The sequence below is a fragment of the Schistocerca serialis genome, unplaced genomic scaffold (assembly GCF_023864345.2).
Source record: "Schistocerca serialis cubense isolate TAMUIC-IGC-003099 unplaced genomic scaffold, iqSchSeri2.2 HiC_scaffold_1393, whole genome shotgun sequence".
Taxonomy (NCBI): domain Eukaryota; kingdom Metazoa; phylum Arthropoda; class Insecta; order Orthoptera; family Acrididae; genus Schistocerca; species Schistocerca serialis.
Window position 1 is genome coordinate 26,741,422 of NW_026047617.1, and position 18,476 is coordinate 26,759,897.

Here is an 18,476-nt window from a genome sequence, read left to right on the forward strand (position 1 = left end):
GTCTAGATTTTCGAATCCGACGCAAAAATGATAGTTAATTGTAACGTTCAGGGCCTTGTAATGACGATGGAACATTCAAATTGCGTCGAGATTCAATACATCGGCCTCCAGCCGACTTGTCTCCAAGGGTCTGTTGCTGCCTCGGGCACCTTATGGTCGTTCTCCTGTGAGTTTAGATTATCGAATCCGACGCAAAAAGGATAGTTAATTGTAACGTTTAGGGCCTCCTAATGACGATGGGACACTCAAATTGCGTCGAGATTCAATACATCGTCCTCCAGCCGACTTGTCTCTAAGGGGATATTGCAGTCTCGGGCAAAATATGATCCTTCTCCTGTGAGTCTAGATTTTCGAATCCGACGCAAAAATGATAGTGAATTGTAACGTTCAGCGTCTCCTAATGACGATAGAAGACTCAAATTGGGTCGAGATTCAATACAACGTCCTCCAGCCGATTTGTCTCCAAGTGGATATTGCTGTCTCGGGCACCAAATGGTCCGTCTGCTGTGAGTCTAGATTTTCGAATCCGACGAAAAACTGATAGTTAATAGTAACACTCAGGGCCTCCTAATGACGATGGAACACTCAAATTGCGACAAGAATCAATACATCGGTTTCCAGCCGACTTGTTTCCAAGGGTCTATTGCTGCCTCGGGCACCTTATGGTCGTTCTCCTGTGAGTCTAGATTTTCGAATCCGACGCTTAAGTGATAGTTAATTGTAACGTTCAGGGACTCCTAAAGACGATGGAACACTCACATTGCGTCGAGATTCAATACATCGTCCTCCAGCCGACTTTTCTCCAAGGGGATATTGCTGTCTCGGGCAAAATATGATCCTTCTCCTGTGAGTCTATATTTTCGAATCCGACGCAAAAATGATAGTGAATTGTAACGTTCAGCGCCTCCTAATGACCATAGAAGACTCAAATTGGGTCGAGATTCAATACATCGTCCTCCAGCCGATTTGTCTCCAAGGGGTATATTGCTGCCTCGGGCACCTTATGGTCGTTCTCCTGTGAGTTTAGATTATCGAATCCGACGCAAAAATGATTGTTAATTGTAACATTCAAGGCCTCCTAATGACGATGGAACACTCAAATTGCGTCAAGAATCAATACATCGGCCTCCAGCCGATTTGTCTCCAAGGGTCTGTTGCTGCCTCGGGCACCTTATGGTCGTTCTCCTGTGAGTTTAGATTTTCCAATCCGACGCATAAATGATAGTTAATTGTAAGGTTCAGGGCCTTGTAATGACGAAGGAACACTCAAATTGCGTCGAGATTCAATACATCTGCCTCCAGCCGACTTGTCTCCAAGGGTCTGTTGCTGCCTCGGTCACCTTATGGTCGTTCTCCTGTGAGTTTAGATTTTCGAATCCGACGCGAAACTGATAGTCAGTTGTAAGGTTCAGGGCCTCCTAATGACGATGTGACACTCAAATTGCGTCGAGATTCAATACATCGGCCTCCAGCCGACTTGTCTCCATGGGTCTATTGCTGCCTCGGGCACCGTATGGTCGTTCTCCTGTGAGTTTAGATTTTCGAATCCGACGGAAAACTGATAGTTAATTGTAACATTCAGGGCCTCCTAATGACGGTGGAACACTCATTTTGAGTCGCGATCCAATATATCGTCCTCCAACCGACTTGTCTCCAAGGGTCAATAGCTGCCTCGGGCACCGTATGGTCGTTCCCATGTGAGTCAACATTTTGGAATCCGACGCAAAACTGATAGTTAAACGTAGTGCTCAGGGCCTCTTAATGACGATGGAACACTCAAATTGCGTCGAGAGTCAATACATCTTCCTCCAGCCGACTTGTCTACAAGGGGATATTGCTGCCTCGGGCTCCATGTGGTCCGTCTCCTGTGAGTCTAGATTTTCGAATCCGACGCGAAACTGATAGTTAATTGCAAGGTTCAGGGCCTCCTAATGACGATGGAACACTCAAATTGCGTCGAGATTCAATACATCGGCCTCCAGCGGACTTGTCTCCAAGGGGATATTGCTGTCTCGAGCACCGTATGAACTTCTCCTGTGAGTAGATTTTCGAATCCGACGCATAAATGATAGTTAATTGTAACGTTCAGGGCCTTCTAATGAGGATGGGACACTCAAATTGCGTCGAGATTCAATACATCGGCCTCCAGCCGACTTGTCTCCAAGGGTCTATTGCTGCCTCGGACACCTTATGGTCGTTCTCCTGTGAGTTTAGATTTTCGAACCCGACGAAAAGCTGATAGATAATTGTAACATTCAGGGCCTCCTAATGACGATGGAACTCTCATTTTGCGTCGCGATCCAATACATCGTCCTCCAACCGACTTGTCGCCAAGGGTCAATAGCTGCCTCGGGCACCGTATGGTCGTTCCCCTGTGAGTCAACATTTTAGAATCCGACGCAAAACTGATAGTTAAATGTAATGCTCAGGGCCTCTTAATGACGCTGGAACACTCAAATTGCGTCGAGAGTCAATACATCTTCATCCAGCCGACTTGTCTACAAGGGGATATTGCTGCCTCGGGCTCCATGTGGTCCGTCTCCTGTGAGTTTAGATTTTCGAATCCGATGCGAAACTGATAGTTAATTGTAAGGTTCAGGGCCTCCTACTGACGATGGAACTCTCCAATTGCGTCGAGATTCAATACATCGTCCTCCAGCCGACTTGTCTCCAAGGGTCTGTTGCTGCCACGGGCACCTTATGGTAGTTCTCCTGTGAGTCTAGATTTTCGAATCCGACGCAAAAATGATAGTGAATTGTAACGTTCAGGGCCTCCTAATGACGATGGAACACTCAAATTGCGACAAGAATCAATACATCGGTTTCCAGCCGACTTGTTTCCAAGGGTCTATTGCTGCCTCGGGCACCTTATGGTCGTTCTCCTGTGAGTCTAGATTTTCGAATCCGACGAATAAGTGATAGTTAATTGTAACGTTCAGGGACTCCTAAAGCCGATGGAACACTCAAATTGCGTCGAGATTCAATACATCGTCCTCCAGCCGACTTGTCTCCAAGGGGATATTGCTGTCTCGGGCAAAATATGATCCCTCTCCTGTGAGTCTAGATTTTCGAATCCGACGCAAAAATGATAGTGAATTTTAACGTTCAGCGCCTCCTAATGACGATAGAAGACTCAAATTGGGTCGAGATTCAATACATCGTCCACCAGCCGATTTGTCTCCATGGGGATATTGCTGCCTCGGGCACCAAATGGTCCGTCTGCTGTGAGTCTAGATTTTCGAATCCGACGAAAAACTGATAGTTAATTGTAAAATTCAGGGCCTCCTAATGACGATGGAACACTCAAATTGCGTCGCGATCCAATACATCGTCCTCCAGCCGACTTGTCTCCAAGGTGTATATTGCTGCCTCGGGCACCTTATGGTCGTTCTCCTGTGAGTTTAGATTATCGAATCCGACGCAAAAATGATTGTTAATTGTAACATTCAAGGCCTCCTAATGACGATGGAACACTCAAATTGCGTCAAGAATCAATACATCGGCCTCCAGCCGATTTGTCTCCAAGGGTCTGTTGCTGCCTCGGGCACCTTATAGTCGTTCTCCTGTGAGTTTAGATTTTCCAATCCGACGCATAAATGATAGTTAATTGTAAGGTTCAGGGCCCTGTAATGACGATGTGACACTCAAATTGCGTCGAGATTCAATACATCGGCCTCCAGCCGACTTGTCTCCAAGGGTCTATTGCTGCCTCGGGCACCTTATGGTCGTTCTCCTGTGAGTTTAGATTTTCGAATCCGACGAAAAACTGATAGTTAATTGTAACATTCAGAGCCTCCTAATGACGGTGGAACACTCATTTTGCGTCGCGATCCAATATATCGTCCTCCAACCGACTTGTCTCCAAGGGTCAATAGCTGCCTCGGGCACCGTATGGCCGTTCCCCTGTGAGTCAACAATTTGGAATCCGACGCAAAACTGATAGTTAAACGTAATGCTCAGGGCCTCTTAATGACGATGGAACACTCAAATTGCGTCGAGAGTCAATACATCTTCCTCCAGCGGACTTGTCTCCAAGGGGATATTGCTGTCTCGGGCATCATTTGATCCTTCTCCTGTGAGTCTAGATTTTCGAATCCGACGCAAAAATGATAGTGAATAGTAACGTTCAGCGCTTTCTGATGACGATAGAACTCTCAAATTGCGTCGAGATTCAATACATCGTCCACCAGCTGATTTGTCTCCAAGGGGATATTGCTGCCTCGGGCACCAAATGGTCCGCCTCCTGTGAGTCTGGTTTTTTGGATGCGACGCAAAAATGATAGTTAATTGTAACGTTCAGGGCTTGTAATGACGATGGAACACTCAAATTGCGTCGAGATTCAATACATCGGCCTCCAGCCGACTTGTCTCCAAGGGTCTATTGCTGCCTCGGGCACCTTATGGTCGTTCTCCTGTGAGTTTAGATTTTCGAATCCAACGAAAAACTGATAGTTAATTGTAACATTCAGGGCCTCCTAAAGACGATGGAACACTCATTTTGCGTCGCGATCCAATACATCGTCCTCCAACCGACTTGTCTCCAAGGGTCAATAGCTTCTCGGGCACCGTATGGTCGTTCCCCTGTGAGTCAACATTTTAGAATCCGACGCAAAACTGATAGTTAAATGTAATGCTCAGGGCCTCTTAATGACGATGGAACACTCAAATTGCGTCGAGATTCAATACATCGGCCTAAAGCCGACTTGTCTCCAAGGGTCTATTGCTGCCTCGGGCACCTTATGGTCGTTCTCCTGTGAGTTTAGATTATCGAATCCGACGCAAAAATGATAGTTAATTGTAACGTTTAGGGCCTTGTAATGACGAAGGAACACTCAAATTGCGTCGAGATTCAATACATCTGCCTCCAGCCGACTTGTCTCCAAGGGTCTGTTGCTGCCTCGGTCACCTTATGGTCGTTCTCCTGTGATTTTAGATTATCGAATCCGACGCAAAAATGATAGTTAATTGTAACGTTTAGGGGCCTCCTAATGACGATGGAACACTCAAATTGCGTCGATATTCAATACATCGGCCTCCAGTCGATTTGTCTCCAAGGGGTATATTGCTGTCTCGAGCACCGTATGAATTTCTCCTGTGAGTAGATTTTCGAATCCGACGCGAAACTGATAGTTAATTGTAACGTTCAGGGCCTCCTAATGACGATGGAACACTCAAATTGCGTCAAGAATCAATACATCGGTTTCCAGCCGACTTGTCTCCAAGGGTCAATTGCTGCCTCGAGCACCGTATGAACTTCTCCTGTGAGTAGATTTTCGAATCCGACGCATAAATGATAGTTAATTGTAACGTTCATGGCCACCTAATGACGTTGGAGCACTCAAATTGAGTCGAGAGTCAATACATCGACCTCCAGTCGACTTGTATCCAAGGGGATATTGCAGTCTCGTGCACCATATGATCCTTCTCCTGCTAGTAGATTTTCGAATCCGACGCTAAAATGATAGTTAACTGTAACGTCCAGGGCCTCCTAATGACGATGGAACACTCAAATTGCGTCGAGATTCAATACATCGTCCACCAGCCGACTTGTCTCCAAGGGGATATTGCTGCCTCGGGCACCTTATGGTCGTTCTCCTGTGAGTTTAGATTATCGAATCCGACGCAAAAATGATAGTTAATTGTAACGTTTAGGGCCTTGTAATGACGATGGAACACTCAAATTGCGTCGAGATTCAATACATCGGCCTCCAGCCGACTTGTCTCCAAGGGGATATTGCTGTCTCGAGCACCGTATGAACTTCTCCTGTGAGTAGATTTTCGAATCCGACGCATAAATGATAGTTAATTGTAACGTTCAGGGCCTTCTAATGAGGATGGGACACTCAAATTGCGTCGAGATTCAATACATCGGCCTCCAGCCGACCTGTCTCCAAGGGTCTATTGCTGCCTCGGACACCTTATGGTCGTTCTCCTGTGAGTTTAGATTTTCGAACCCGACGAAAAGCTGATAGATAATTGTAACATTCAGGGCCTCCTAATGACGATGGAACTCTCATTTTCCGTCGCGATCCAATACATCGTCCTCCAACCGACTTGTCGCCAAGGGTCAATAGCTGCCTCCGGCACCGTATGGTCGTTCCCCTGTGAGTCAACATTTTAGAATCCGACGCAAAACTGATAGTTAAATGTAACGCTCAGGGCCTCTTAATGACGATGGAACACTCAAATTGCGTCGAGAGTCAATCCATCTTCATCCAGCCGACTTGTCTACAAGGGGATATTGCTGCCTCGGGCTCCATGTACTCCGTCTCCTGTGAGTTTAGATTTTCGAATCCGATGCGAAACTGATAGTTAATTGTAAGGTTCAGGGCCTCCTAATGATGATGGAACACTCAAATTGCGTCGAGATTTAATACATAGGCCTCCAGCGGACTTGTCTCCAAGGGGATATTGCTGTCTCGGGCACCATATGATCCTTCTCCTGTGAGTCTAGATTTTCGAATCCGACGGAAAAATGATAGTGAATAGTAACGCTCAGCGCCTCTTGATGACGATAGATCTCTCAAATTGCGTCGAGATTCAATACGTCGTCCTCCAGCTGATTTGTCTCCAAGGGGATATTGCTGCCTCGGGCACCAAATGGTCCGTCTCCTGTGAGTCTGGATTTTTGAATCCGACGCAAAAATGATAGTTAATTGTAACGTTTAGGGCCTTGTAATGACGATGGAACACTCAAATTGCGTCGAGATTCAATACATCGGCCTCCAGCCGACTTGTCTCCAAGGGTCAGTAGCTGCCTCGGGCACCGTATGGTCGTTCCCCTGTGAGTCAACATTTTAGAATCCGATGCAAAAATGATAGTTAATTGTAATGTTCAGGGCCTTGCAATGACGATGGAACACTCAATTTGCGTCAGGATTCAATACATCGGCCTCCAGCCGACTTGTCTCCAAGGGTCTATTGCTGCCTCGGGCACCTTATGGTCGTTCTCCTGTGAGTTTAGATTATCGAATCCCACGCAAAAATGATAGTTAATTGTAACGTTTAGGGCCTTGTAATGACGATGGAACACTCAAATTGCGTCGAGATTCAATACATCGGCCTCCAGCCGACTTGTCTCCAAGGGTCTGTTGCTGCCTCGGGCACCTTATGGTCGTTCTCCTGTGAGTTTAGATTATCGAATCCGACGCAAAAATGATAGTTAATTGTAACGTTTAGGGCCTCCTAATGACGATGGAACACTCAAAATGCGTCGATATTCAAAACATCGGCCTCCAGTCGATTTGTCTCCAAGGGGTATATTGCTGTCTCGAGCACCGTATGAACTTCTCCTGTGAGTAGATTTTCGAATCCGACGCTAAACTGATAGTTAATTGTAAGGTTAAGGGCCTCCTAATGACGATGGAACACTCACATTGCGTCGAGATTCAATACATCGGCCTCCAGCCGACTTGTATCCAAGGGGATATTGCAGTCTCGTGCACCATATGATCCTTCTCCTGTTAGTAGATTTTCGAATCCGACGCTAAAATGATAGTTAACTGTAACGTTCAGGGCCTCCTAAATGCCGATTTAACACTCAAATTGCGTCGAGATTCAATACATCGGCCTCCAGCCGACTTGTCTCCAAGAGGATATTGCTCCCTCGAGCACCTTATGGTCGTTCTCCTGTGATGTAGATTATCGTATCCGACGCAAAAATGATAGTTAATTGTAACGTTTAGGGCCTCCTAATGTCCATGGAACACTCAAATTGCGTCGAGAATCAATACATAGGCCTCTAGCCGACTTGTGTCCAAGGGTCTATTGCTGCCTCGGGCACCTTATGGTCGTTCTCTTGTAAGTCTAGATTTTCGAATCCGACGCAAAACTGATAGTTCATTATAACGTTCAGGGCGACCTAATGACGATGGAACACTCAAATTGCGTCAAGATTCAATACATCGGCCTCCAGCCGACTTGTCTCCAAGGGGATATTGCTGCCTCGGGCACCTTATGGTCGTTCTCCTGTGAGTTTAGATTATCGAATCCGACGCAAAAATGATAGTTAATTGTAACGTTTAGGGCCTTGTAATGACGATGGAACACTCAAATTGCGTCGAGATTCAATACATCGGCCTCCAGCCGACTTGTCTCCAAGGGGATATTGCAGTCTCTGGCACAATATGATCCTTCTCCTGTGTGTCTAGATTTTCGAATCCGACGCAAAAATGATAGTGAATTGTAACGTTCAGCGCCTCTTAATGACGATAGAAGACTCAAATTGCGTCGAGATTCAATACATCGTCCTCCAGCCGATTTGCCTCCATGGGGATATTGCTGCCTCGGGCACCAAATGGTCCGTCTGCTGTGAGTCTAGATTTTCGAATCCGAAGAAAAACTGATAGTTAATTGTAACATTCAGGGCCTCCTAATGACGCTGGAACACTCAAATTGCGTCGCGGTCCAATACATCGTCCTCCAGCCGACTTGTCTCCAAGGGTCTAATGCTGCCTTGGGCACCTTATGGTCGTTCTCTTGTAAGTCTAGATTTTCGAATCCGACGCAATACTGATAATTCATTATAACGTTCAGGGCGATCTAATGACGATGGAACACTCAAATTGCGTCGAGATTCAATACATCGGCCTCCAGCCGACTTGTCTCCAAGGGGTATATTGCTGCCTCGGGCACCTTATGGTCGTTCTCCTGTGAGTTTAGATTATCGAATCCGACGCAAAAACGATAGTTAATTGCAACATTCAGGGCCTCCTAATGACGATGGAACACTCAAATTGCGTCAAGAATCATTACATCGGCCTCCAGCCGACTTGTCTCCAAGGGTCTGTTGCTGCCTCGGGCACTTTATGGTCGTTCTCCTGTGAGTTTAGATTTTCGAATCAGACGCATAAATGATAGTTAATTGTAACGTTCAGGGACTCCTGAAGACGATGGAACACTCAAATTGCGTCAAGAATCAATACATCGGTTTCCAGCCGACTTGTCTCCAAGGGTCTATTGCTGCCTCGGGCACCTTATGGTCGTTCTCCTGTGAGTTTAGATTTTTGAATCCGACGCGAAACTGATAGTTAGTTGTAAGTTTTATGGCCTCCTAATGACTATGGAACACTCAAATTGCGGCGAGATTCAATACATCGGCCTCCAGCGGACTTGTCGCCAAGGGTCAATAGCTGCCTCGGGCACCGTATGGTCGTTCCCCTGTGAGTCAACATTTTAGAATCCGACGCAATACTGATAGTTAAATGTAATGCTCAGGGCCTCTTAATGACGATGGAACACTCAAATTGCGTCGACAGTCAATACATCTTCATCCAGCCGACTTGTCTACAAGGGGATATCGCTGCCTCGGGCTCCATGTGGTCCGTCTCCTGTGAGTTTAGATTTTCGAATCCGACGCGAAACTGATTGTTAATTGTAAGGTTCAGGGCCTCCTAATGATGATGGAACACTCAAATTGCGTCGAGATGCAATACATAGGCCTCCAGCGGACTTGTCTCCAAGGGGATAATGCTGTCTCGGGCACCATATGATCCTTCTCCTGTGAGTCTAGATTTTCGAATCCGACGCAAAAATGATAGTGAATAGTAACGTTCAGCGCCTCTTGATGACGATAGATCTGTCAAATTGCGTCGAGATTCAATACGTCGTCCTCCAGCTGATTTGTCTCCAAGGGGATATTGCTGCCTCGGGCACCAAATGTTCCGTCTCCTGTGAGTCTGGATTTTTGAATCCGACGCAAAAATGATAGTTAATTGTAACGTTCAGGGCCTTGTAATGACGATGGAACACTCAAATTGCGTCGCGATCCAATACATCGTCCTCCAACCGACTTGTCTCCAAGGGTCAGTATCTGCCTCGGGCAACGTATGGTCGTTCCCCTGTGAGTCAACATTTTAGAATCCGATGCAAAAATGATAGTTAATTGTAACGTTCAGGGCCATGCAATGACGATGGAACACTCAAATTGCGTCGAGATTCAATACATCGGCCTCCAGCCGACTTGTCTCCAAGGGTCTATTGCTGCCTCGGGCACCTTATGGTCGTTCTCCTGTGAGTTTAGATTATCGAATCCGACGCAAAAATGATAGTTAACTGTAACTTTTAGGGCCTTGTAATGACGATGGAACACTCAAATTGCGTCGAGATTCAATACATCGGCCTCCAGTCGACTTGTCTCCAAGGGTTTGTTGCTGCCTCAGGCACCTTATGGTCGTTCTCCTGTGAGTTTAGATTATCGAATCCGACGCAAAAATGATAGTTAATTGTAACGTTTAGGGCCTCCTAATGACGATGGAACACTCAAATTGCGTCGAGAATCAATACATAGGCCTCTAGCCGACTTGTGTCCAAGGGTCTATTGCTGCTTCGGGCACCTTATGGTCGTTCTCCTGTGAGTTTAGATTATCGAATCCGACGCAAAAATGATAGTTAATTGTAACGTTTAGGGCCTTGTAATGACGATGGAACACTCAAATTGCGTCGAGATTCAATACATCGGCCTCCAGCCGACTTGTCTCCAAGGGTCTGTTGCTGCCTCGGGCACCTTATGGTCGTTCTCCTGTGAGTTTAGATTATCGAATCCGACTCAAAAATGATAGTTAATTGTAACGTTTAGCTCCTTGTAATGACGATGGAACACTCAAATTGCGTCGAGATTCAATACATCGGCCTCCAGCCGACTTGTCTCCAAGGGTCTGTTGCTGCCTCGGGCACCTTATGGTCGTTCTCCCGTGAGTTTAGATTATCGAATCCGACGCAAAAATGATAGTTAATTGTAACGTTCAGGGACTCCTACAGACGATGGAACACTCAAATTGCGTCGATTGTCAATACATCGGCCTCCAGTCGATATATCTCCAAGGGTTATATTGCTGTCTCGAGCAACGTATGAACTTCTCCTGTGAGTAGATTTTCGAATCCGACGCTAAAATGATAGTTAATTGTAACGCTCAGGGCCTCCTAATGCTGATGGAACACTCAAATTGCGTCGAGATTCAATACATCGGCCTCCAGCCGACTTGTCTCCAAGGGTCTATTGCTGCCTCGGGCACCTTATGGTCGTTCTCCTGTGAGTCTAGATTTTCGAATCCGACGCAAATATGATAGTTAATTGTAACGTTCAGGGCCTTCTAATGACGATGGAACACTCAAATTGCGTGGAGATTCAATACATCGGCCTCCAGCCGACTTGTCTCCAAGGGTCTATTGCTGCCTCGGGCACCTTATGGTCGTTCTCCTGTGAGTTTAGATTATCGAATCCGACGCAAAAATGATAGTTAATTGTGACGTTCAAGGTCTCCTAATGCCGATGGAACACTCAAATTGCGTCGAGATTCAATACATCGGCCCTCAGCCGACTTGTCTCCAAGGGTCTATTGCTGCAACGGGCACCTTATGGTCGTTCTCCTGTGAGTCTAGATTTTTGAATCCGACGCTAAAATGACAGTTAATTATAACGTTCAGGGCCTTGTAATGACGATGGAACACTCAAATTGCGTCGAGATTCAATACATCAGCCTCCAGCCGACTTGTCTCCAAGTGTCTATTGCTGCCTCGGGCACCTTATGGTCGTTCTCCTGTGAGACTAGATTTTCGAATCCGACGCGAAACTGATAGTTAATTGTAAGGTTCAGGGCCTCCTAATGACGATGGAACACTCAAATTGCGTCGCGATCCAATACATCGACCTCCAGCCGACTTGTCTCCAAGGGTCTATTACTGCCTCGGGCACCTAATGGTCGTTCTCCTGTGAGTTTAGATTATCGAATCCGACGCAAAAATGATAGTTAATTGTAACGTTTAGGGCCTTGTAATGACGATGGAACACTCAAATTGCGTCGAGATTCAATACATCTTCCTCCAGCCGACTTGTCTCCAAGGGGATATTGCTGTCTCGAGCACCGTGTGAACTTCTCCTGTGAGTAGATTTTCGAACCCGACGCTAAAATGATTGTTAATTGTAAGGTTCAGGGCCTAGTAATGACGATGGAACACTCAAATTGCGTCATGAATCAATACATCGGTTTCCAGCCGACTTGTCTCCAAGGGTCTATTGCTGCCTCCAGCACCGTATGAAATTCTCCTGTGAGTAGATTTTCGAATCCAACGCATAAATGATAGTTAATTGTAACGTTCATGGACTCCTAAAGACGATGGAACACTCAAATTGCGTCGAGAGTCAATACATCGACCTCCAGTCGACTTGTATCCAAGGGGACATTGCAGTCTCGTGCACCATATGATCCTTCTCCTGTGAGTTTAGATTATCGAATCCGACGCAAAAATGATAGTTAATTGTAACGTTTAGGGCCTCCTAATGACGATGGGACACTCAAATTGCGTCGGGATTCAACACATCGTCCTCCAGCCGACTTGTCTCCAAGGGTCTATTGCTGAATCGGGCACCTAATGGTCGTTCTCCTGTGAGTCTAGATTTTCGAATTCGACGCAAAAATGATAGTTTGTTGTAACGTTCAGGGCCTTGTAATGACGATGGAACACTCAAATTTTGTCGAGATTCAATACATCGGCCTCCAGCCGACTTGTCTCCAAGGGTCTGTTGCTGCCTCGGGCACCTAATGGTCGTTCTCCTGTGAGTTTAGATTATCGAAACCGACGCAAAAATGATAGTTAATTGTAACGTTTAGGGCCTCCTAATGACGATGGGACACTCTAATTGCGTCGAGATTCAATACATCGTCCTCCAGCCGACTTGTCTCCATGGGGATATTACTTCCTCCGGCCTCTTATGTTCGCTCTCACGTGAGTCTACATTTTCGAATCCGACGCGAAACTGATTGTTAATTGTAACGTTCAGGGCTTCCTAATGACGATGGAACACTCAAATTGCCTCGAGATTCAATACATCGGCATTCCGCCGATTTGTCTCCAAGGGTCTATTGCTGCCTCGGGCACCGTATGGTCGTTCCCCTGTGAGTCAACGTTTTAGAATCCGACGCATAAATGTAAGTCAATTGTAACGTTCAGGGACTCCTAAAGACGATGGAACACTCAAATTGCGTCGATATTCAATACATCGGCCTCCAGTCGATATGTCTCCAAGGGTTATATTGCTGTCTCGAGCACCGTATGAACTTCTCCTGTGAGTAGATTTTCGAATCCGACGCTAAAATGATAGTAAATTGTAACGCTCAGGGCCTCCTAATGCTGATGGAACACTCAAATTGCGTCGAGATTCAATACATCGGCCTCCACTCGACTTGTCTCCAAGGGTCTGTTGCTGCCTCGGGCACTTTATGGTCGTTCTCCTGTGAGTTTAGATTATCGAATCCGACGCAAAAATGATAGTTAATTGTAACGTTTAGGGCCTCCTAATGACGATGGAACACTCAAATTGCGTCGAGAATCAATACATAGGCCTCTAGCCGACTTGTGTCCAATGGTCTATTGCTGCTTCGGGCACCTTATGGTCGTTCTCCTGTGAGTTTAGATTATCGAATCCGACGCAAAAATGATAGTTAATTGTAACGTTTAGGGCCTTGTAATGACGATGGAACACTCAAATTGCGTCGAGATTCAATACATCGGCCTCCAGCCGACTTGTCTCCAAGGGTCTGTTGCTGCCTCGGGCACCTTATGGTCGTTCTCCTGTGAGTTTAGATTATCGAATCCGACGCAAAAATGATAGTTAATTGTAACGTTTAGCTCCTTGTAATGACGATGGAACACTCAAATTGCGTCGAGATTCAATACATCGGCCTCCAGCCGACTTGTCTCCAAGGGTCTGTTGCTGCCTCGGGCACCTTATGGTCGTTCTCCTGTGAGTTTAGATTATCGAATCCGACGCAAAAATGATAGTTAATTGTAACGTTCAGGGACTCCTAAAGACGATGGAACACTCAAATTGCGTCGATATTCAATACATCGGCCTCCAGTCGATATGTCTCCAAGGGTTATATTGCTGTCTCGAGCACCGTATGAACATCTCCTGTGAGTAGATTTTCGAATCCGACGCTAAAATGATAGTTAATTGTAACGCTCAGGGCCTCCTAATGCTGATGGAACACTCAAATTGCGTCGAGATTCAATACATCGGCCTCCAGCCGACTTGTCTCCAAGGGTCTATTGCTGCCTCGGGCACCTTATGGTCGTTCTCCTGTGAGTCTAGATTTTCGAATCCGACGCAAATATGATAGTTAATTGTATCGTTCAGGGCCTTCTAATGACGATGGAACACTCAAATTGCGTCGCGATCCAATACATCGACCTCCAGCCGACTTGTCTCCAAGGGTCTATTACTGCCTCGGGCACCTAATGGTCGTTCTCCTGTGAGTTTAGATTATCTAATCCGACGCAAAAATGATAGTTAATTGTAACGTTTAGGGCCTTGTAATGACGATGGAACACTCAAATTGCGTCGAGATTCAATACATCTTCCTCCAGCCGACTTGTCTCCAAGGGGATATTGCTGTCTCGAGCACCGTGTGAACTTCTCCTGTGAGTAGATTTTCGAACCCGATGCTAAAATGATTGTTAATTGTAAGGTTCAGGGCCTCCTAATGACGATGGAACTCTCAAATTGCGTCATGAATCAATACATCGGTTTCCAGCCGACTTGTCTCCAAGGGTCTATTGCTGCCTCCAGCACCGTATGAAATTCTCCTGTGAGTAGATTTTCGAATCCGACGCATAAATGATAGTTAATTGTAACGTTCATGGACTCCTAAAGACGATGGAACACTCAAATTGCGTCGAGAGTCAATACATCGACCTCCAGTCGACTTGTATCCAAGGGGACATTGCAGTCTCGTGCACCATATGATCCTTCTCCTGTGAGTTTAGATTATCGAATCCGACGCAAAAATGATAGTTAATTGTAACGTTTAGGGCCTCCTAATGACGATGGGACACTCAAATTGCGTCGAGATTCAATACATCGTCCTCCAGCCGACTTGTCTCCAAGGGTCTATTGCTGCCTCGGGCACCTAATGGTCGTTCTCCTGTGAGTCTAGATTTTCGAATTCGACGCAAAAATGATAGTTAGTTGTAACGTTCAGGGCCTTGTAATGACGATGGAACACTCAAATTTTGTCGAGATTCAATACATCGGCCTCCAGCCGACTTGTCTCCAAGGGTCTGTTGCTGCCTCGGGCACCTAATGGTCGTTCTCCTGTGAGTTTAGATTATCGAATCCGACGCAAAAATGATAGTTAATTGTAACGTTTAGGGCCTCCTAATGACGATGGGACACTCAAATTGCGTGGAGATTCAATACATCGTCCTCCAGCCGACTTGTCTCCATGGGGATATTACTGCCTCCGGCCTCTTATGTTCGCTCACATGTGAGTCTAGATTTTCGAATCCGACGCGAAACTGATTGTTAATTGTAACGTTCAGGGCTTCCTAATGACGAAGGAACACTCAAATTGCCTCGAGATTCAATACATCGGCATTCCGCCGATTTGTCTCCAAGGGTCTATTGCTGCCTCGGGCACCGTATGGTCGTTCCCCTGTGAGTCAACGTTTTAGAATCCGACGCATAAATGTAAGTCAATTGTAACGTTCAGGGACTCCTAAAGACGATGGAACACTCAAATTGCGTCGAGAGTCAATACAGCGACCTCCAGTCGACTTGTATCCAAGGGGATATTGCAGTCTCGGGCACAATATGATCCTTCTCCTGTGAGTCTAGATTTTCGAATCCGACGCAAAAATGATTGTTAATTGTAACGTTCAGGGCCTCCTAATGCCGATGGAACACTCAAATTGCGTCGAGATTCAGTACATCGTCCTCCAGCCGACTTGTCTCCAAGGGCCTATTGCTGCCTCGGGCACCTTATGGTCGTTCTCCTGTGAGTCTAGATTTTCGAATCCGACGCAAAAATGATAGTTAATTGTAACGTTCAGGGCCTTGTAATGATGATGGAACACTCAAATTGCGTCGAGATTCAATACATCGGCCTCCAGCGGACTTGTCTCCAAGTGGATATTGCTGCCTCGGGCATCTTATGGTCGTTCACCTGTGAGTTTAGATTATCGAATCCGACGCAAAAATGATAGTTAATTGTAACGTTCAGGGACTCCTAAAGACGATGGAACACTCAAACTGCGTCGATATTCAATACATCGGCCTCCAGTCGATTTGTCTCCAAGGGGATATTGCTGTCTCGAGCACCGTATGAACTTCTCAAGTGAGTAGATTTTCGAATCCGACGCTAAAATGATAGTTAATTGTAACGTTCAGGGCCTCCTAATCCCGATGGAACACTCAAATTGCGTCGAGATTCAATACATCGGCCTCCAGCCGACTTGTCTCCAAGGGTCTATTGCTGCCTCGGGCACCTTATGGTCGTTCTCCTGTGAGTCTAGATTTTCGAATCCGATGCAAAAATGATAGTTAATTGTAACGTTCAGGGCCCTCTAATGACGATGGAACACTCAAATTGCGTCGAGATTCAATACATCGGCCTCCAGCCGACTTGTCTCCAAGGCTCTATTGCTGCCTCGGGCACCTTATGGTCGTTCTCCTGTGAGTCTAGATTTTCGAATCCGACGCAAATATGATAGTTAATTGTATCGTTCAGGGCCTTCTAATGACGATGGAACACTCAAATTGCGTGGAGATTCAATACATCGGCCTCCAGCCGACTTGTCTCCAAGGGTCAATTGCTGCCTCGGGCACCTTATGGTCGTTCTCCTGTGAGTTTAGATTATCGAATCCGACGCAAAAATGATAGTTAATTGTGACGTTCAAGGCCTCCTAATGCCGATGGAACACTCAAATTGCGTCGAGATTCAATACATCGGCCTCCAGCCGACTTGTCTCCAAGGGTCTATTGCTGCAACGGGCACCTTATGGTCGTTCTCCTGTGAGTCTAGATTTTCGAATCCGACGCAAAAATGACAGTTAATTGTAACGTTCAGGGCCTTGTAATGACGATGGAACACTCAAATTGCGTCGAGATTCAATACATCAGCCTCCAGCCGACTTGTCTCCAAGGGTCTATTGCTGCCTCGGGCACCTTATGGTCGTTCTCCTGTGAGACTAGATTTTCGAATCCGACGCGAAACTGATAGTTAATTGTAAGGTTCAGGGCCTCCTAATGACGATGGAACACTCAAATTGCGTCGCGATCCAAAACATCGACCTCCAGCCGACTTGTCTCCAAGGGTCTATTACTGCCTCGGGCACCTAATGGTCGTTCTCCTGTGAGTTTAGATTATCTAATCCGACGCAAAAATGATAGTTAATTGTAACGTTTAGGGCCTTGTAATGACGATGGAACACTCAAATTGCGTCGAGATTCAATACATCTTCCTCCAGCCGACTTGTCTCCAAGGGGATATTGCTGTCTCGAGCACCGTGTGAACTTCTCCTGTGAGTAGATTTTCGAACCCGACGCTAAAATGATTGTTAATTGTAAGGTTCAGGGCCTCCTAATGACGATGGAACACTCAAATTGCGTCATGAATCAATACATCGGTTTCCAGCCGACTTGTCTCCAAGGGTCTATTGCTGCCTCCAGCACCGTATGAAATTCTCCTGTGAGTAGATTTTCGAATCCGACGCATAAATGATAGTTAATTGTAACGTTCATGGACTCCTAAAGACGATGGAACACTCAAATTGCGTCGAGAGTCAATACATCGACCTCCAGTCGACTTGTATCCAAGGGGACATTGCAGTCTCGTGCACCATATGATCCTTCTCCTGTGAGTTTAGATTATCGAATCCGACGCAAAAATGATAGTTAATTGTAACGTTTAGGGCCTCCTAATGACGATGGGACACTCAAATTGCGTCGAGATTCAATACATCGTCCTCCAGCCGACTTGTCTCCAAGGGTCTATTGCTGCCTCGGGCACCTAATGGTCGTTCTCCTGTGAGTCTAGATTTTCGAATTCGACGCAAAAATGATAGTTAGTTGTAACGTTCAGGGCCTTGTAATGACGATGGAACACTCAAATTTTGTCGAGATTCAATACATCGGCCTCCAGCCGACTTGTCTCCAAGGGTCTGTTGCTGCCTCGGGCACCTAATGGTCGTTCTCCTGTGAGTTTAGATTATCGAATCCGACGCAAAAATGATAGTTAATTGTAACGTTTAGGGCCTCCTAATGACGATGGGACACTCAAATTGCGTCGAGATTCAATACATCGTCCTCCAGCCGACTTGTCTCCATGGGGATATTACTGCCTCCGGCCTCTTATGTTCGCTCACATGTGAGTCTAGATATTCGAATCCGACGCGAAACTGATTGTTAATTGTAACGTTCAGGGCTTCCTAATGACGAAGGAACACTCAAATTGCCTCGAGATTCAATACATCGGCATTCCGCCGATTTGTCTCCAAGGGTCTATTGCTGCCTCGGGCACCGTATGGTCGTTCCCCTGTGAGTCAACGTTTTAGAATCCGACGCATAAATGTAAGTCAATTGTAACGTTCAGGGACTCCTAAAGACGATGGAACACTCAAATTGCGTCGAGAGTCAATACAGCGACCTCCAGTCGACTTGTATCCAAGGGGATATTGCAGTCTCGGGCACAATATGATC